The sequence below is a fragment of the Schistocerca piceifrons genome, chromosome X, assembly GCF_021461385.2.
Source record: "Schistocerca piceifrons isolate TAMUIC-IGC-003096 chromosome X, iqSchPice1.1, whole genome shotgun sequence".
Classification (NCBI taxonomy): domain Eukaryota; kingdom Metazoa; phylum Arthropoda; class Insecta; order Orthoptera; family Acrididae; genus Schistocerca; species Schistocerca piceifrons.
This window is the reverse complement of record NC_060149.1, coordinates 263,955,224-263,976,009: the sequence shown is the minus strand read 5'-3', so window position 1 is coordinate 263,976,009 and position 20,786 is coordinate 263,955,224. Positions and strand designations below refer to the sequence as shown.

At 42.8% G+C, this 20,786-nt stretch overlaps 1 protein-coding gene across 1 annotated transcript in view; it reads left to right on the top strand.

Moving 5' to 3' along the window:
• The first annotated feature begins 15,094 nt into the window (after nt 1–15,094).
• Nucleotides 15,095–20,786, top strand: part of LOC124723092 (myosuppressin) — a 44,298-nt gene continuing 38,606 nt past the window's right edge. The window contains exon 1 of the mRNA XM_047248270.1: nt 15,095–15,142. The gene's annotated coding sequence lies outside the window, so the exon portion shown is untranslated. The remainder of the gene's footprint in view (nt 15,143–20,786) is intronic.

Here is a 20,786-nt window from a genome sequence, read left to right as displayed (position 1 = left end):
CCTGTACAGGACAAATCCAAACTTCACCGACAAAATTTCGGATGTTGTTGAGGAACGTTTTCTGAGTAGTTTAGTATAAGGTTCCCGCGAGTAACTGTGTTTCGTTTGATTTCTTACACAAATCTGTCTTTCCTGAAAATACACTCAAAGACAAGAAAAAAGACGCACCACGAAGGAATTATTCTGATGGGACGGAAATGGTAGATGTGACGTATATGTACACACAAGCAAATGAGGACAGTTCCAGAAAAATTGGATGTTTTATTCAAGATAAAAATCTTCACAAACTCAGTAAGTCAATAACACGTTGATCCACCTCTGGTCCTTATGCAAGCAGTTATTCGGCTTGGCATTGATTGATACAGTTGTTGGATGTCCTCCTGAGAGATATCGTACCAAATGCTGTGCTATTGGTGTGTTAGATAGTCAAAAACCCGAGCTCGTTAGAGAGCCCTGCCCATAATGCTCCAAATGTTCTCAATTGGGGAGAGATCCGGCGACCTTGATGGCCAAGGTAGTGTTTGACAAGCACGAAGACAAGAAGTAGAAACTTTCGCTGTGTGCATTCGGGCATTACCTTGCTGAAATGTAAGCCCAGGATAGCTTCCCATGAAGGGCAACAAAACAGGGCGCAGAATATCGTCGACGTACCGCTATGCTGTAAGGGTGTCATGGATAACAACCAAACGGGTCCGGCTATGAAAATAAATGGCACCCCAGACCATCACTCCTGGTTGTCTGGGGCGTCTCCAGACACTTCTTCGCTGGTCATCGTGGCTCAGTTCGAAGCGGGGCTCATCAGTAAAGACAATTCTACTCCAGTCAATGAGAATCCAGGCCGAAGGCGTGTCTGGAGTCAGATACCAACCTGACTGTCGCCCGCCATACAGCCTCACAGCCAGGGGTGATGGTGTGACGGGGAATTTCTTTTCGTAACACTACTCCACTGTTTGTCATCCGCGACATCCATACAGTACAGGGGTAAGTTGGCGGTATTCTACGCCCCGTTTTATTGCAGTTCATGGCGAGACATCCTAGGCCTAAATTTCAGCAAGATAACTCCCGCCTACACAGGGCGAGAGTTTCTACTCCTTGACTTCGTGCTTGCCAAACACTACCTTGGCCAGCAAGGTCGCCGGTCTCTCCTCGCTTGGCAACTTTTGAAGCGTTATGAGCACGGCCCTAGAACTAGCTCGGCATTTTGACAATCTGACGCGGCAACTGGACAACATTTGGCACGATAACTCTCAGGAGGACATCGAACAACTGTATCAACAAAAGCCAAACCGAATAACTGCTTGCATAATGGCCAGAGGTATGGACCAATGCGTTACTGACTTGCGAAATTTTTGAAGTTCTTTCTCTTGAATATATCATCCAATTTTTCTGAAACTATAAGCATTTGTTTGTCTGTATGTGTACATCACATCTACCGATTTCCGTTGGGTGCGTCGTTTTCTCCTTTTTTCTGTCTTGGAGCGTATGTGTATGGCTCTGAGCACTATGGGACTTAACGTAGGAGGTCATCAGTCCCCCAGAACTTAGAACTACTTAAACCTAACTAACCTAAGGACATCACACACATCCATGCCCGAGGCAGGATTCGAACCTGCGACCGTAGCGGTAGCGCGGTTCCAAACTGAAGCGCGTAGAACCGCTCGGCCACTCCGGCCGGCGGAGTGTATGTGTATGCAACGATTCAAATGTCGATGTTATGTGCTGTATGTGTTTTTCGAAAGAAACTTGTTCCATTCTCTCACGTTACTTTCTGTTGACAACGGTAATGCCCTCCTCGGTCTTGGCTGTCAAAATTGCTCTGAGTACTGCTTGGGTTTGCTTTTACGACAGTGTTAGCAGCATATAACATTGATACATAGCAGTATGGGTAGGTCTACTGATGAAGAGGTGCCCTATGTGGACCTTGTGCATGGGGTCAGTGAATGCTGTTGAAGAACGCCACAATGACGCTATGCTGCCTTGTTCCCACAGCGACGGCAAATGGTTCAAATGGCCCTGAGCACTATGGGACTTAAAATCTGAGGTCATCAGTCCCCTAGAACTCAGAACTACTTAAACCTTACTAACCTAAGGACATCACACACATCCATGCCCGAGCAGGATTCGAACCTGCGACTGTAGCAGTCGCGAGGTTCTGGACTGAAGCGCCCAGCGACGGCAACCAAATGGTAGCACAACATTTGCATCTGTTTGAGGCTTGTATGTGCTTAACATTATTCAAGTATGGGGGTGACCTAGAACAATATGAAAGAAAAAAGTAAAAACGTCAAATAGCTAAAATCGCTAAATACATCTTCATTCTGACGACCGTTTCAGCAATCTAAGTTGCCCTCATTGGATCTTTAAAGCATATAGATCAAAATTACAAGAATAATGGGACAAATATAACAAGACGTGGTACATCTTTACATAACATGGAAAGATATAACATAAAAAAACGACGTTCTCGCCAAGCCGTGGAGACCCAAGGGTTGTCTGCCGACCGCCGTGTCACCATGTGCCTCGCGGCGTCATGTGGATGTGGTATGGAGGGTCATGTAGTCAGCACACTGCTCTCCAGACCGTTTTGCAGACTTTCCAGAACTCCTCAGTTGGTTTCACGAGGCTTAATGCACCACATACCAGTCCTTCCACAAAGGAGAAATCCTTGGTAGTACCGGGAATCGAACCCGGATCATCCACATGGCAGCCATCAATGGTTGTTTGGTTGGTTGGTTTAGGGAAGGGGACCAAGCAGCGAGGGCATCGGTCCCATCGGATTAGGGAAGTATGGGGAACGAAGTCGGCCTTGCCCTTTCAAAGGAACCATCACGGAATTTCCCTGAAGTGATTTAGGGAAATCACGGAAACCTGAATCAGGACGACCGGACAAGGATTTGAACCGTCGTCCTCCCGAATGCGAGTCCAGTGTGCCACCTCACTCGGTACAACCATCTATGCTGACCACCCAGCTACGGACGCGGATATACATTTTACGTACCTTATGCAAATACACCACAATGCATCTGCATTATATATACCGGGTGATCAAAAAGTCAGTATAAATTTGAAAACTGAATAAATCACGGAATAATGTAGATAGAGAGGTACAAATTGACATCCATGCTTGGAATGACATGGGGTTTTATTAGAGCCAAAAAATACAAACATTCAAAAAATGTCCGACAGATGGCGCTTCATCTGATCAGAATAGCAATAATTAGCATAACAAAGTAGGACAAAGCTAAGCCGATGTTCTTTACAGGAAATGCTCAATATGTCCACCATCACTCCTCAACAACAGCTGTAGTCGAGGAATAATGTTGTGAACAGCACTGTAAAGCATGTCCGGAATTATGATGAGACATTGGCGTCGGATGTTGTCTTTCAGCATCCCTAGAGATGTCGGTCGACCACGATACACTTGCGACTTTAGGTAACCCCAAAACCCCATGTACTTCCAAGCATGTGTGTCAATTTTTACCTCTCTATCTGCATTATTCCGTGGTTTATTAAGTTTTCAAATTTATACTGACTTTTTGATCACCCGGTACATTATAGCGTGCCACACCATAAAAAGTAATTTCCGGAACATGAAAGAAGAGATGTACCGGCATGTTAAGTATAAAACAAGGTTTAGATAAAATGTCATGCGTATTGCACCGGCTACACACGCTCGTGTTCGTACAACATATGAATAAAGACTGAGATTCGTCAACAGCCGGCCGAAGTGGCCGAGCGGTTCTAGGCGCTACAGTCTGGAACCGCGCGACCGCTACAGTCGCAGGTTCGAATCCTGCCTGGGGCATGGATGTGTGTGATGTCCTTAGGTTAGTTAGGTTTAAGTAGTTCTAAGTTCTAGGGGACTAACGACCTCAGCAGTTGAGTCCCATAGTGCTCAGAGACATTTGAACCATTTTTTTCGTAAGTCAACAGAAAATATGTTACGAACTGTCATCAGGTACTAGTGAACAGAAAAATACATCGCGACATGTGAAGCACAAGGGAGAAGTTACATCCAGAAATATGCAAACCAAAGAAAAATACACGTTTTTGTATGTACATATACAAAGCAAGAAATCCAAACCAGAGTGTAATGGAATAACAAAGCGCCTTTTTTTAAAACCAAAACTCTGTAGAAAGAGAACCACTGCTCAGAATGACGTCAGATTTGAACGGCATATTATTGATGCAAGGGAAAAGCGTCATGGAACATAAAAACAAATGGTTCAAATGGCTCTGAGCACTATGGGACTCAACTGCTGTGGTCATCAGTTCCCTAGAACTTAGAACTACTTAAACCTAACTAACCTAAGGACATCACACACATCCATGCCCGAGGCAGGATTCGAACTTGCGACCGTAGCAGTCTCGCGGTTCCGGACTGCGCGCCTAGAACCGCGAGACCACCGCGGCCGGCTACAGAAAAACATTTAACGAAAATTTAACCAATAGATTGCGCTGTAAGCGCCTTAACTTAAATAGGGTTGGCTACAAATGACAGATGACTCGCAGTACGACGGCTATGGTTTGAGTTGCACATTATGGCATCCGCACTGTTCAATGTGCATGACTGCATAACTTCAGCAGTCAACAGTTGTGGCAATTTTAGTTAGGTAAGCCCATCTACCGCGGCAAAGATGTACCACATCGTATGGGAAATTTTTAATTGTCCTACGGTCAAATGCCGCATAATAATCGAAATGAGATTGGTTTTTAATTGTTCTAGAATCAAAAACTGCATATAAAGCTAATGGCATAGTTTTCTAACTGTCGTGAGACTGGCACAAGGCATGATCAATATGCTGTGCTAAAAACTGAAATTCAGAAACAGCATGCCAAAACAGATCGGAGTGTCTCGGGGGTCACGTTCAGAATGCATTCCGCAATGCGTGCCTACAATTCAGCTACATTCATAATTAGAGCAGTGAACACAACATCTTTCAGATAACCCCACAGTCAGAAGTCACATGGATTAAGCTCAGGTGATGTGGACGGCCAGGCTGAAGGGAAATGACGGATGAAGATTCTAGCATTTTCAACATATCTGCATCTACATGGATACTCTGCAAATCAAATTTAAGTGCCTGGCAGAGGGTCCATCGAACCACATTCACAATTCTCTATTATTCCAATCTCGTAAAGCGCGCGGAAAGAAAGAACACCTATATCTTTCCGTGCGAGCCCTGATTTCCCTTCTTTTTTTTTTTATCATCGCGATCGTTTCTCCCTGTGTAGGTCAGCGTCAGCAAAATATTTTCGCATTCGGAGGAGATAGTTGGTAATTGGAATTTCGTGAGAAAAACTCCTTTGTTTCAATGACGTCCGTCCTAAATCCTGTATCATTTCTGTGACACTCCCCCCCCCCCCCCCCCATATTTCGCATCAGTACAAAACGTGCTGCCCTTCTTTGAACTTTTTCGATGTACCACGTCAATTCTATCTGGTAAGGATGCCACGCCGCGCAGCAGTATTCTAAATGAGCAGGGACAAACGTAGTGTAAGCAGTCTCTTTAGTAGATCTGTTACGTTTTCTAAGTGTCCTGCCAATAAAACGCAGTCTTTGGTTAGCCTTCCCCACAATATTTTCTGTGTGTTCCTTCCAGTTTAAGTTGTCCGTAATTGTAATTCCTAGGTATTTCGTTGAGTTTACTGCCTTTGGATGTGACTGATTTATCGCGTAAACGACGTTTTCTTTTAGAACTCATGTGGATGACTCACAATTTTCGTTCTTTAGGGTCAGTTTCCAGTTCTCGCACCATACAGATTTCTTTCCAAAATAGTTTTACAATTTGTTTTATCTTCTGATGACTTTACTAGTCGATAAATGACAGCGTCATCTGCAAACAACCTAAGACGGCTGCTCAGATCGTCTTTCAAATCGTTTATATAGAAAAGGAACAGCAAAGGGCCTAAAACACTACCTTGGGGAACGCCAGAAGTCACTTCTGCTTTACTCGATGACTTTCCGTCAATTACTACGAACTGTGACCTCTCTGACAGGAAATCAGGAATCCAGTCACATAACGTAGGCGATATTCCATAAGCACGCAATTTCATTATAAGCCGCTTGTGTGGTAAAAAAAAAAAAAAAAAAAAAAAAAAAAAAAAAAAAAAAAAAAAAAAAAAAAAAGAGAGAGAGAGAGAGAGAGAGAGAGAGAGAAGAAGATAGGAATCATCTCCTCGTAAGTCCTACGATAAACAATGTCGTCAACCTGTGCCACACAGTCACCTTCGCGGAACAAATTGGTACCGGTTGATGGTCGCGTGGATTTTCCGTTGCCTTTATTCTGCAGTTCTGCCTATTGACATGTTCTTGGAGATGTAAATGGACTTCATCTGTTCACAGTATGTTCCATGGTCATTCGTTATCCACTTCAATGCAACCAACAAATTTCAGAGACAATATTCGTCTCGCTGGAAGGTTAACAACTCATGAACACGGGTAATTTCTTATGGACAGCAAAGCTGGAAATTTCGTAGGATTTTATGTACCGTGCTCGCAAGCACGTAGAACGTTGCACAGTTTCTGTACACTGTATGTTTGCAGACCACCGCTCGTCCCTGCTGCAATGCCCTGACCACAGGTTCGACAGATGTCGGATCAGTTGTTTTCCTCCCTCTACCGCAATGCACTTCAGAAGAACCCGTTTCTTCGATTTTTGTAATCATTTCCTCCAGACCCTTAGCAGACATCGGACCAGTGCCCTTTTTCCATATCCTTGAATGTCCGGAACTTCAGCAGGGCTACTGGCAACAGTCGTCGCTTTGTAAAAGAATTTTACCAGCAGCACGCGATCCTTCATGGAGACACTGATGTTGGGTGACTCGGACGCAAACTTTTGGTACCTATACCTTCTGTTAAACTAAACGTAGACGTCGATCGCCATGTCAGGTAGCACCTACACTTTGGGATGTGCTGTGATCTGAGTCTGGTAGTACAAGAGTGCAACAGTTATTTGTTACCTTGGTTGCGTACATACATTATGAATGAGATTCATTGGCTCTGGAGAAATATTTTCTTCATGTACTTGCCATAAAACTGGCTTGACTATACGGAGTGGTCCATTGACAGTGACCGGGCCAAATATCTCACGAAATAAGCATCAAACGAAAAAGCTACAAAAAGGAAACTCGTCAAGCTTGAAGGGGGAAACCAGATAGCGCTATGGTTGGCCCGCTACATGGCGCTGCCATAGGTCAAACGGATATCAACTGCGGTTTTTTTTTCAATAGAAACCCCTATTTTTATTATATATTCGTGTAGTACGTAAAGGAACATGAATGTTTTAGTTGGACCACTTTTTTCTTTTTGTGATAGATGGTGCTGTAATAGTCACAAACGTATACCTACGTGGCATCACGTAACATTCCGCCAGTGCGGACGGTATTTGCTTCGTGATACATAACCCGTGTTAAAATGGACCGTTTACCAATTGCGGAAAAGGTCGATATCGTGTTGATGTATGGCTATTATGATCAAAATGCCCAGCAGGCGTGTGCTATGTATGCTGCTCGATATCCTGGACGACATCGTCCAAGTGTCCGGACCGTTCGCCGGATAGTTACGTTAGTTAAGGAAACAGGAAGTGTTCAGCCACATGTGAAACGTCAACCACAACCTGCAACAAATGATGATGCCTAAGTAGGTGTTTTCGCTGCTGTCGCGTCTTATCCGCACATCAGTAGCACACAAATTGCGCGGGAATCGGGAATCTCAAAAACGTCGGTATTGAAAATGCTACATCAACATCGATTGCACCCGTATCATATTTCTATGCATCAGCAATTGCATGGCGACGACTCTGAACGTCGTGTACAGTTCTGCCACTGGGCACAAGAGAAATTACGGGATGATGACAGATTTTTTGCACGCGTTGTATTTAGCGACGAAGCCTCATTCACCAACAGCGGTAACGTAAACCGGCACAATATGCTCTATTGGGCAACGGAAAATCCACGATGGCTGCGACAAGTGGAACATCAGTGATTTTGGCTAGTTAATGTATGGTGCGGCATTATGAGAGGAAGGATAATTGGCCCCCATTTTATCGATGGCAATCTAAATGGTGCAATGTATGCTGATTTCCGATGTCACTACAAGATGTTTCACTGCATGACAGAATGGCGATGTACTTCCAACATGATGGATGTCCGGCACATAGCTCGCGTGCGGTTGAAGCGGTATTGGATAGCATATTTCATAACAGGTGGATTGGTCGTCGAAGCATCATACCATGGCCCGCACGTTCACCGGATCTGACGTCCTCGGATTTCTTTCTGTGGGGAAAGTTGAAGGATATTTGCTACCGTGATCCACCGACAACGCCTGACAATAAGCGTCAGCGCATTGTCAATGCATGTGCGAACATAACGGAAAGCTAACTACTCGCTATTGAGAGGAATGTCGTTACACGTATTGCCATATGCACTGAGGTTGACGGACATCATTTTGAGCATTTGTTGCATTAATGTGGAATTTACAGGTAATCACGCTGTAACAACATGCGTTCTCAGAAATGATAAGTTCACAAAGATACATGAATCACATTGGAACAACCGAAATAAAAAGTTCAAACGTACCTACGTTCTGTATTTTAATTTAAAAAACCTACCCGTTAACAAATGTTCGTCTAAAATTGTGAGTCATATGTTTGTGACTATTACAGCGCCATCTACCACAAAGCGAAAAAAGTGGTCCAACTAAAACATTCATGTTTCTTTACGTACTACACGAATATGTAATAAAAAATGGGGGTTCCTATTTAAAAAAACGCAGTTGATATCCGTTTGACCTATGGCAGAGCCATCTAGCGGGCCAACCATAGCGCCATCTGGTTTCCCCCTTCAAGCTCGACATGTTTCGTTCTTTGTAGTTTTTTCGTTTGACGCTTATGTCGTGAGATATTTGGCCCGGTCACGATCAATGGACCACCCTGTATATGCAGTAAAATATTACAATTTGCACGCGACACCTTTTTCATATGTTTCTAAAATTTTCAATTATAAAAAATTTTGGGTTTGAAAAAAGGAATTTTGTTATTCTATTACACTCTGATTTTAAATACTTGCTTTATATATGTACATATAAAAGTCTATGTTTTACATTGGTTTGTACATTCCTTGGATGTAGCTCCCCCCTAATACTTCATATGTTACGATGCATTTCTGTCTGTTCGCTAATACGGTGCCACCTGGTGGTAATTTGTAACGTCTGTTCTGTTGACTTGTGAACCTGTCTCCATTTATCTGTTGTACGAACATGAGCTTGTGTCGTCGGTCCAACATGCATGATATATTATGTAAATCTTGTTTTATACTTGACATATATCTATCACGGTCCTGAACTGACTTTTCATGATGTGACACGGCATATTCTACGTATGATGGAGATGGATTGTGGTGTATTTGCATAAGGTATATTATATATATCCATGTTATATAAATACGTACCATACCCTAATACACTTGTCTCATTATCCTTATAATTAGTTTGTTCATCGTCATCGGTGTGCTACGTCACTGTTGTGCTTGGTGCTGTTCTCCCTTGACGTCAAGAGCTGTGATTTTAATCGTACATAGTTTTGCTGTCTGTGATTGTTATGTACTACGCCGCCCATCGCTACTTTTGTGCTCCGGCTGTGTTTCGCCTTGTGTTTCTTTTAATCGTCACAGTGTGTGCATTTTTGTGTACAGTTTTTAGATTTTTATCGCCATTTTTACCGTCACCAATTTTTTACGCCATCTTCCACTATGTTTCCTCTTTTATATGTCTGTTTCGCCGCATTTCCTCCTTTCTGTTGCTTTTAAATGTCTCCATGTTCTGCACGTACTGTCTGTCTCTTGGCTGAAGAGCGGCGCCTATGCTGCTGCCAGCACGCCCCATATGGGGCACTGAAATAAAATAAAGAAAAAAAAATCCTTATAATTTCTATCTATATGCTTTACAGATCCGATGAGGGTAACTTAGATTGCCGGAATCATCAAAATAAAGTTGTATTTAGCGATCTTAGCTGTTTGAAGTTTTTACCTCTGTATTTCAGATCTGAGAGATGTTGCATTATTCCGTGTTTTGTTTTGTATGCTTTGGTGATCACACTTTACACTATTTTTCGTTGTTCTTGAAGGTATTTCAAGAAAAACAATGGTAACGCGTGTAAAAAAAGTAAATTATAGTACGAGTACATTTTTCCTTTGCAACGAACTACCTAAGGCTACGTGTACCTTATACCAAAATACTCAGAAAATATTCTAGAACAACGTGCAAAACTTGGTAGCTAGGGCTCACAGTATATCACAACGCACGAGTTCTTAATTCTCAAAATATTTCATTTTAACTGAGCTTTTCGTCAATTTTTGCCAGAAAAACTTTGCAGTTATAAATGAAACGTAAAATATACCGCTTACTACTACCTACAGTTGCATGTACAGTTTTGCATAAAAAGAAAAAAAACTCATTATCACAACGAATATATAACTGCTCTCTTAAAGCAGTGAACGTAAGCTGACTGAGTTCGGTCCATGACGCAAATTCTGAGAGAGGAGTAACCGAAATACTGCATATATGAAATTACGCTGGTGGAAGCACGCACGCGCACGTTATTGATTTCAGATCTGTTGCCCATTATAGTAGCGTATGAAGCAAGGGGCTTCGACATGTGATACGCTAACTGAATCATGCCCGGTTTCATTTGGGATGCTAGCTCTCTGTGCTCTGGAAAATCGGAGTATATTAACAACGTACCGTGTTGTGGCAGTTCATCGGCAGTTTTAACAACTGAGGTGAATTATATTTGAAAGGGGCAAGAAAATTTGAGTAACTGTAAACGGACGAGATAATAAAACAAAGTGCTCACCTGAATCGAACTCCACTGGTCTTCGTTCAAAAGCTTGATTGTGTTACGATTCACAAAGCAGATGCGAGACAGACAGACACGAAAATGTAGATCAATCAAAACTTGGTTTCCTGAAATCATCGTTGGTGACTATGCAGGGTGAATCACCTAAAACTTATACCGCAAATATTGTGGAAATGGAAAGTGCTGTTGATGTGCGGTTTTCACACAATGGATTGGTAGGCAGGAGCTCGTATTGCTTACCAATCATCAGACTATAATAATACTTAGAAAGCGTACTTTTTATGCAAACATAAAATTTTTTAAATGGAATAATGCTTACTGACATTAAAAAACTAAAACGGCGTTAAATTAGAACGTCGATGGTGTTTGTTGCAGGATTCTAGTGCGAGTCGTTTAAGAGATATCGTATTTTGAAAAGCTGCCACACCGTTAATTTCACATAACCTATGCTAGCACGCACTAAAGAACAGCGCAAGTGCATACACTGGTTATGTAGATTCTGAAAAGTAAAGAGACAACTGATCATCGCAGGTTGTGTTCAAAATGACCACCGACAGCAGGAATACTCGCTTCCGGTCTGTTATGGAGCGACTGCTGCACACGTGCTAGCATTTCAGCAGAAATGTAGACAGCGTCTTTCAGCTTTCTCCACAGAAAAAAGTTTAGAGACATCAAATCCGGAAAACGGGCCGGCCGAGGTACAGGTCCTCTGCGTCCAGTCCAACGATTTGGAAGCGATTCGTTAAGACACGCTGTAGTACGTCGTACACTATGGGCTGGACGGCCGTCATGTTGGTACCACAGGTTCCTCCCACCTTGCAGAGGAACGTCTTGTAGCATCGGTGGAACATGATTTGTTATGAAAACGGGCCTACGAGATGATGGCTCAGTATCCCACGCTACACGTTTACACTCCATGGATGCTGACGTTGCACCTGACGAAGCCGACGGGGATTGACAATAGACCAACAATACATGTTTCGGCGATTTACCTAGCTAGCCGTGATGGCTAAATGTGGCTTCATCACTAAACAAGATACATGATATATCTTGAGTATCCTGTCTTAATGCCCATGTACAGAAGTTAACACGATTCTCGTGATCATTTCCTTGCAACTCTTGATGGAGAGAGACGTGATAGGGATGGAACCTATATCAATGGAGAATGCATAGGCCGCCCGATGTGGCCGTGCGGTTCTAGGCGCTTCAGTCTGGAACCGCGTGGCCGCTACGGTCGCAGGTTCGAATCCTGCCTCGGGCATGGATGTGTGTGATGTCCTTAGGTTAGTTAGGGTTAAGTAGTTCTACGTTCTAGGGGACTGATGACAACAGATGTTAAGTCCCATAGTGCTCAGAGCCATTTTTGAGAATGCATAGGACACTTGCCTGCCTCATGCCACTTCCTCGTGCGATTGCGCGCGAACTAACGTACGGATCAAATGCAACAGCAGCAAGAACGTTAATTTCCCCCCTGCTTTGTCGTTACGTGTTTCCTTCTGTTGGGTTGTCTACGTATTACACTACCACTCTCACGTAACTGGTTCAAGTGGTTGATAATTAATTGCCTCAATTCTTTTACGTCTGTTGGGATATCTTCCCGCATACACCACACAAGAACGAACTGAATTCTTCCCTACACTCTCGATACACCATACCCCGCCGACTTTTTCTGCAGTGGTAAATCCCATTGTTCACTCACGACTTACTGCTCGGACTGTCACACACTAACTGACTGACAACTCGCAGTGCACTCAAGTAACACATAAGCACACTCTAAAGAAACACAAGCTGTAGGCTTACACATTTCTCGTAGTGTTGTACCTGTGCTTTCCGCCAATTCTCTACGCTGGTCTTCAACTCGTAGTCTGTGCCAAAATGTTATTTTCATAGGAGTGATTCATGTGAGCATAGATGAAAGTCAGAGGGAGCCACATTCGGGCTGTATTGTGGATGGTCAAACACTTCCCTCTGAAAACACCGCAGGAGCGTCTTCACTGCCCCTGCAGTGTGCGGCCAAGAATTGTCACGAAGAAAGAAATGCCATACAGTTACGTTATGTGCTGTTGCGTGAAATGAGGCGAAATCTCTCGCAGGCACCTTTACTTGGCGGGAGACTTTTTTCTAGGCGTCTTTACGTGATCACTGTGGACTCAGAACTACGAAGAGCGACGTGACGCGATCGACGAGCGTACGAGAAACGCTGCCCAACATATCAGTGCAAAGCTTCATCGGATTTTCGCTATGGTTTCCACTTCGCGCTCGTTCGGTTCAAATGGTTCAAATGGTTCAAATGGCTCTGGGCACTATGGGACTTAACTTCTGAGGTCATCACTCCCCTAGAACTTAGAACTACTTAAACCTAACTAACCTAAGGACATCACACACATCCATGCCTGAGGCAGGATTCGAACTTACGACCGTAGCGGTCGCGCGGTTCCAGACTGTAGCTCCTAGAACCGCTTGGCCACTCCGGCCGGCCGCGATCGTTCGGAATCTACTTTCTCGGCACCCCTCGTATGTATTGGTGAAGAAAGAATTATTTTCTCATACAAAAGATACAGTTCCCAAACGTATTGATACGCAAATACGGAAATACCGTGATCTGAATTAGTCTTGCTCACAAGGGAACCTCCCCATCGCACCCCCCTCAGATTTAGTTATAAGTTGGCACAGTGGATAGGCCTTGAAAAACTTAACACAGATCAATCGAGAAAACAGGAAGAAGTTGTGTGGAACTATGAAAAAAATAAGCAAAATATACAAACTGAGTAGTCCATGCTCAAGATAGGCAACATCAAGGACAGTGTCAGCTCAGGAGCGCCGTGGTCCCGTGGTTAGCGTGAGCAGTTGCGGAGCGAGAAGTCCGTGGTTAAAGTCTTCCTTCGAGAGAAACGTTTATTTTCGCAAAGTTATGATCCGTCCGTTCGTTCATTGACGTCTCTGTTCACTGTAATAAGTTTAGTGTTTGTATTTTGCGACCGCACCGCAAAACCGTCCGATTAGTAGATGAAAGGACGTGCCTCTCCAATTGCAACCGAAAACATTTGATCTCAAGGTCATAGGTCAACCGGTTCCGCCACAGGAAAACACGTCTGATATATTCTATACGACACTGGTGACGGCATGTGCGTCACATGACAGGAATATGTTGTCGACCCACCTAACTTGTACACTTGGCGAATGGGTAAAGAGATTCTTCTACCCTGCCCAATTTAGGTTTTCTTGTGGATGTGATAATCACTCCCAAAAAAGTGATGAAAACAGAAGAGTTTGTCACATAAACTGAAAATAAAAAATTAAACTTTTCTCTCGAGTGAAGACTTGAAGCAAGGACCTCTCGCTCCGCATCTGCTCACGCTAAGCATGGAACTACGGCGCTCCTGTGCTCACGCTATCCTAGTTGTTACCTATCTTGCGCATGGACTACTCAGTTTGTATATTTTGCTTATTTTTTCATAGTTCCACACAACTTCTTCTTGTTTTCTCGATTGATTTGTGTTCAGTTTTTCAAGGTCTATCCACTGTGCCAACTTATAACTAAATCTGAGTGGGGTGCAATGGGAAGGTTCACTTGTCAGAACAATTCTATTACACCTAGTTACCACATCATATTTATTACACACTGTTGCCCAGATTCCGCTCCGAAGAGTCACGTAGCTCCGGAGACGTAGAAATCAGAAACAGACAAGCGTTAGTCCCATCTACATCTACATCTACATAACATCTACATACATACTCCGCAATCCACCATACGGTGCGTGGCGATTAAAGCTCTACAGGTAAATCTGAGCGAACGTAAGTAACCAGTTATTTGATGTGGTTCTGCGGACGCTAAAATAACGTTATCACACTGGGAGATTTTTGGAACAATTAATACCGTCGGATAGCGAGTGCCGTGACGGGAGACATCCAGAAATCGTGTTATACGGTCAAAAACTACCCAGAGTGTAACGCAGAGCACGAACATCCAGCCAACGGCTGCGTCACTCGGTCAGCCACGTGCTTCCAAGGCGGATCGGCTCGTGCCACTGCTCGTGTACGTGATTCGGCACCCTAGTGCGACATGCGGAGGCGTATCGATGGAGATGACGGTATTTAAAGCGGCCGGGGCGGCGGTGGTGAGCGGGGGTGGCGGTCCAGCGGCAGTGGCAGCGGTAGCGGAGTGGGGGTGGGCGGGGCGAGCCCGCGGCGCCTATAAGAGGCGCGCCGCGCCGCCGACGCTCACACCGACGCCGACGCCGACGCCGACGCCAACTCCATTCCTCTCGCTGCTTCTCTACACGCAGGTGAGCAGCCTCTGGCCCGCCGCTCCTTGCCGCTAGGCACCTGGACCTCCCGACACAGTTTCCTTACTCACCCTAAGACGAATACAATTACTGGTATACTGTTCAGTCCTTTCCTTTTTATTTGAAACACCACTACGTGTTTCACTGGTAATGTCAATAGCTTCAGGTTGAATGCGATATTTATATATAGCTGAATTTATTTGTAAGGTACTTGTGTGTCGGCTATTTGGCAGACAGCGCTGTGGCAGGTATATTACGTGTCTTGCATGAATATCTGGACGAATATGATTGTTGTAAGCTGTCATATCGAACTGTACATGTTTGACACCACATACTTTCCAGTACTTCAACAATTATGTGTAAATACTGTAACACTGGAAAGTCTGTAGTGACAAGCACGTGGAGTTCGCTATGGCAGCATACATATTCGCCCAGATACTCGTGCAAGACGACACATAAGCTCCCCGTCACAGCGCTGTGCCAGATAGACGACGTATCTGCATGTCACGAAAAAAATTCAAACATATAAAAATACCGTAATCCACCTGAAAATGACGGCATAACCATCGAAAAGCGCAGTGGTGTTTAAAGTAAAAATAAAAGTCACTCCATCAATATACCAATAATTTCACCTACACAGACGCAGCCCTTGACAAGTAGTCCATCATGGACTTACATACATTTTCGTGCAAATTTAAAAACATTACGACTAATATTAGTGACAACAAACTCATAACATTTTTCCAAAGAAATTCTGAAAAAATTTTAATCGTGGCAGTATTCCCGTGTTTTTAACATTTTTCTGCCTCTCAGTTACGTTAGCATGATCTAGAACACAGTAACTTCCATTTAATTTGCCAGTCACAAAACATGGATACAAGAGATCCTTTCTGTCACGGCCTTTTCAAATATTCTGTTTTGGAGAACCTTCAGCTCTCATGTACATTTAACAAATCCCTTTGTCGGTTTTATACGCAACTGAAAATCCATTCTGACGTGTCGAATTCTGGTTCTTGTACATATTTTCAAGGTCTTAATTGTCGGAAGTGTTCTTCTCATTTCATTTCGATCTTAAGAATTTTTTCTTCGCAGTGCGAAGATCTCCACCGGCCCGAAGCACTTTCCTAGGCAACACGACTGCATCTAGCAATCCAGACCATTCGACACAAAATTCCAATACATACACTTCGATAACTTACGTCGGAAGCTTAAAATACTATGACTAATATTTACGATACTTTTCTGACAAGTAACATATCACCAATCGTGGCAGTATTCATGATTTTTAAAATTTCGATTTCTACCTTTCATTTAGAACTCTTCTTACTTTAGTACGTCGTAAAGCACAGTTAGCGTACGAGCTAGAAAAATTAATGAAAGAGATACTTTCTGGCATGTCCTTGTCAAATATTCTGTTTTGGGGAACCTTTTGCGCTTCTTAACTGTCCAACAGTTTTATTTTTCTGCTCCCTATACAACAGAATTTCCCTTGTTGAACTGTCGAATTCTCCATCTTGCACATATTTTTATAGTATAAATTGTTGGAAACATTTATTTCATTTTGGTTTGATGTTGAGAATTTGTTCATTGTAGTGAGAATATCCCTCTTTCTCGATAACGAATTTTTTTGTTAAATGTTCACGATTTTTAAATGTATGTAGAATATACCTTAAATGTTAGATAATTTCTGAACGTATTAAGAAGTTTTGAATAGAATATTGCAAAGATAGATAGTGTTTAAAATGCTCATTTTAATTTCAAATTGTACATTTCAGTTCGCTCATTGGATAATTTTCATGTAAAGTACTTACTAGGCGATCTTCGCATGCTATATTGTATTCAGCAGCTTCCCGCGAGGTACTTCTGTGCCTCTTGTAGCCGGCGCTGTACAAGGGCGAGGCGACAAGCCCCTGTAGTCACCACTGCGTATCGACGCCGCCATAAGACAACACATAGCACCACAGAGGCGTAGGACAGACAGATTAAAATCCCTACTGTAAACACACCAGAACTCTAGCCAGCGACCATTCAGCTAAAGGAAACCCAGAGAACCTAGTCACCCTGCCAGAACTTTTTTAAATTTCTTCGATAGTTAAGATCGCAGAAACTCAGAAACACGCGCGCCATCTAAGACTGTAACGTAACACTTCAGCAAAAATTCACCCGTTGAATATAATGTAAAATGTTCCTTCCACGATTTTCTGTTAAATAATTTCGCAATAAAGTAACGTAAAATCAGTTTCAAAAAGTCTATGTGATGTTCGCCAGTAGCATTATGTTTCATTTCTGAAGTATCGGCAGGCTTTACTAGCAATCTGGACTATAAGTATTAAATCCGTATTTGAACTAGGATAAATTCTTGTTTGGTACTTCCTGAATAGGTAAGTTCGAATGCGATGGAACAAGAACACTTTTTTTTTTATTCCTCCTCCAATAGCTCTGACACGCAACATACCTGTAGATGACATCTTTACGTTGTTGGCCGGCCGAAGTGGCCGTGCGGTTAAAGGCGCTGCAGTCTGGAACCGCAAGACCGCTACGGTCGCAGTTTCGAATCCTGCCTCGGGCATGGATGTTTGTGATGTCTTTAGGTTAGTTAGGTTTAACTAGTTCTAAGTTCTAGGGGACTAATGACCTCAGCAGTTGAGTCCCATAGTGCTCACAAGGGAACATCCCCATCACACCCCCCTCAGATTTAGTTATAAGTTGTCACAGTGGATAGGCCTTGAAAAACTGAACACAGATCAATTGAGAAAACAGGAAGAAGTTGTGTGGAACTATGAAAAAATAAGCAAAACATACAAACTGGGTCGTCCATGCCTAAGATATGCAATAATAAGGGCAATGTGAGCCGAGGAGCGCCGTGGTCTCGTGGTTAGCGTGAACAGCTGCAGAAAATTTTGCTTTCTTTATTTTCGCAAAGTTATGATCTGTCCGTTCGTTCATTGACGTCTCTGTTCACTGTAATAAGTTTAGTGTCTGTGTTTTGCGACAGCACCGCAAAACCGTGCGATTAGTTGACGAAGGACGTGTCTCTCCAATGGGAACCGAAAACATTTGATCGCAAGGTCATAGGTCAACCGATTCCTCCACTGGAAAACACGTCTGATATATTCTATACGACACTGGTGACAGCATGTGCGTCACATGACAGGAATATGTTGTCGGCCCACCTAACTAGTACACTTGGCGAATGGGTAAAAAGATTCTTCTACCTTGCCCGATTTAGGTTTTCTTGTGGATGTAATAATCACTCCAAAAAAAGTGATGAAAACATAAGGGTTTGTCACATAAACTGAAAATAAAAAGTTAAAATATTCGGTCGAGGGAAGATTTGAACCATAGACCTCTAGTTCTGCAGTTGTTCACGCTAACCACGGGACCACGGCTCTCCTCGTCTTACACTGCCCTTAATATTGCCTATATTCCCTATATTGCACATGGACGACCCAGTTGGTATATTTTGCTTATTTTTTCATAGTTCCACACAACTTCTTCCTGTTTTCTCGATCGATCTGTGTTAGTTTTTCAAGGCCTATCCACTGTGCCAACTTATAACTAAATCTGAGGGGGGTGCGATGGGGAGGTTCCCTTGTCAGAGCCATTTTTTTTTACGTTGTTGTTCCACCTCAATCCTATGCTGCTATATAAGGTACGTTTGAAGTTCCTTAACGAATTATTCATTTGATTATTTTTAACGTTTCTTCACGTCAAGGGGCAGGGATCTACAAACAACTGTCAGTCTGAAACGCTGGTGGTTGACGGAAATCGATATCGCGATTTGTGGGTCCATACAGTTGCCCGGACATAGTGACAGTGTTCTTCGCTACTTCTCCTAATATCAATAGGTAACAACAATATTTTAGAAAATTATGTCATTCGTGTTAGTCGAACATTATAAAATGAATTAAACTCAAGCGTACTTCGAGATGCATTGAACAACGAAACCTAACACTCGTCAATAATATTTATTATAACAACTCGATTTCTTTTCAATGGGAAATTTGTATTCGACTGTCCAAATAGTCAGACTTCGATCAATCTACCGTTTAGAAGTCCGCAAAAATCTTTGAAAAGAGACCGACAATCTTGTCGGCTTTCTACCACTGTCTGTCATATGATATAGGCAAATTCAGGCACAGCTACCAAATGATACAGATAAATGCAATTTTCTAAATTAAAACAAACATATATTCGATACTCAGAGTCTGTTCTAAATTGCTGGTGACTGGAACATCGCCAAGATGCTCAATCTCGTGCATCCATCGTACAGAAACAAATGCTCAAGTCCGATTGTAATTGTTCATAGCACCTCTAGCTGCATCACGTTTAAAGCTTTTCGAACAGATTTGACCAATGCGCCACTTAATGCTCACGTCCTGTGTACAAGCACCTGAGCAACCCCTACCTCTCTCCCCGGAAACAATGGTCGTTCTAGCTTGCTAACCACATTCCAAGAAATCACCTAAAACGAGGCTTAGAGGCTGTAATGTCACAACACCCATGCTCGTGTAATACCGCAGCCTGCTAGAAGATGGCATTTGAGAAGGGAAACCCTAGTCCTCTCCCTCTCATCCCATATGTTGTCAACAGGCATTTCCTGAGGCGTCAGAATTACGTTTGCGTTTTCATGCTTTCTCCGTCGATGCGAAAACCTTCTAAACACCAGGTAGAATTCACTCACTAGCAAGAAATTTTCCTTCTGTAATAATAATTGCCTTAACATAAATATTTCTGCAGGAACATGTATTGAAAGTGGTTGATAATTTGACGTATACATAGAAAACATTATTCGCACTAGGTAACTGCAACAAAATCATTTTGCACCTTTATAAGAAATATCTTACAGCAAACAAAACTGTAGAGTACCGATGGATCAAAATGAAGTTAAATAAAATGTAATAGTCACATTATTATAGGCGCGGTGTGTTACTTGCCACCAGCAACATGTTTCGGTCGGCGAAGTAATAGACTCTATACTGGTTACTAGAAGGTTCGTAGTTGGTATCCGCCGTATTTGTCACTGTTGAGGTGCTTCATGATTTTCCTGGGTCAGTTGAGATAAAATTACGCTCACGTTCTGTGCAAGGATACCTGATTCGAGACTTCTCTGAAAACTCTGCGAAATTAGAAAACGTATTCTCAGACCTCGAAGACGATCGAGGCGATTTCCAAGTCGGAGTATTTTAGCACTGAAGTACAGTGTGTTTTGCTATTACTTTTATCGGAAGCAATGTTTCTTCTTGTAAATTTCACTCATTGTCTTTCTCTATCATATCTCGTTTCTTGCACAACAGCAAATACAATCAATACGTCGATGGAACGAGTTCGAACGAAATACATTCTAGACCCGGTCTGTAACTAAAAGCTGAGTTCTTTTGGCACTGCAACATTCCGAATCACGAGAGATCAGCGGGTTTAATGCACGTGCATGACCTTCCCTGACTTCGTCAAAAACTTTCATTCTGTTATTTTCATGGTTATGTCAAAACGACGAGCTACCGACTGGTTTATCATGTTTAGTACAAGATGAATTTTGGGAAATTGTCGCGTTTCCTAGCTGCCTTGCATACAATTGAGAGTCGGTTTATAATGGCAGACAGTATTTTCAGTTTATAACAATTTAGTTTTCTGCCCTTGAAAA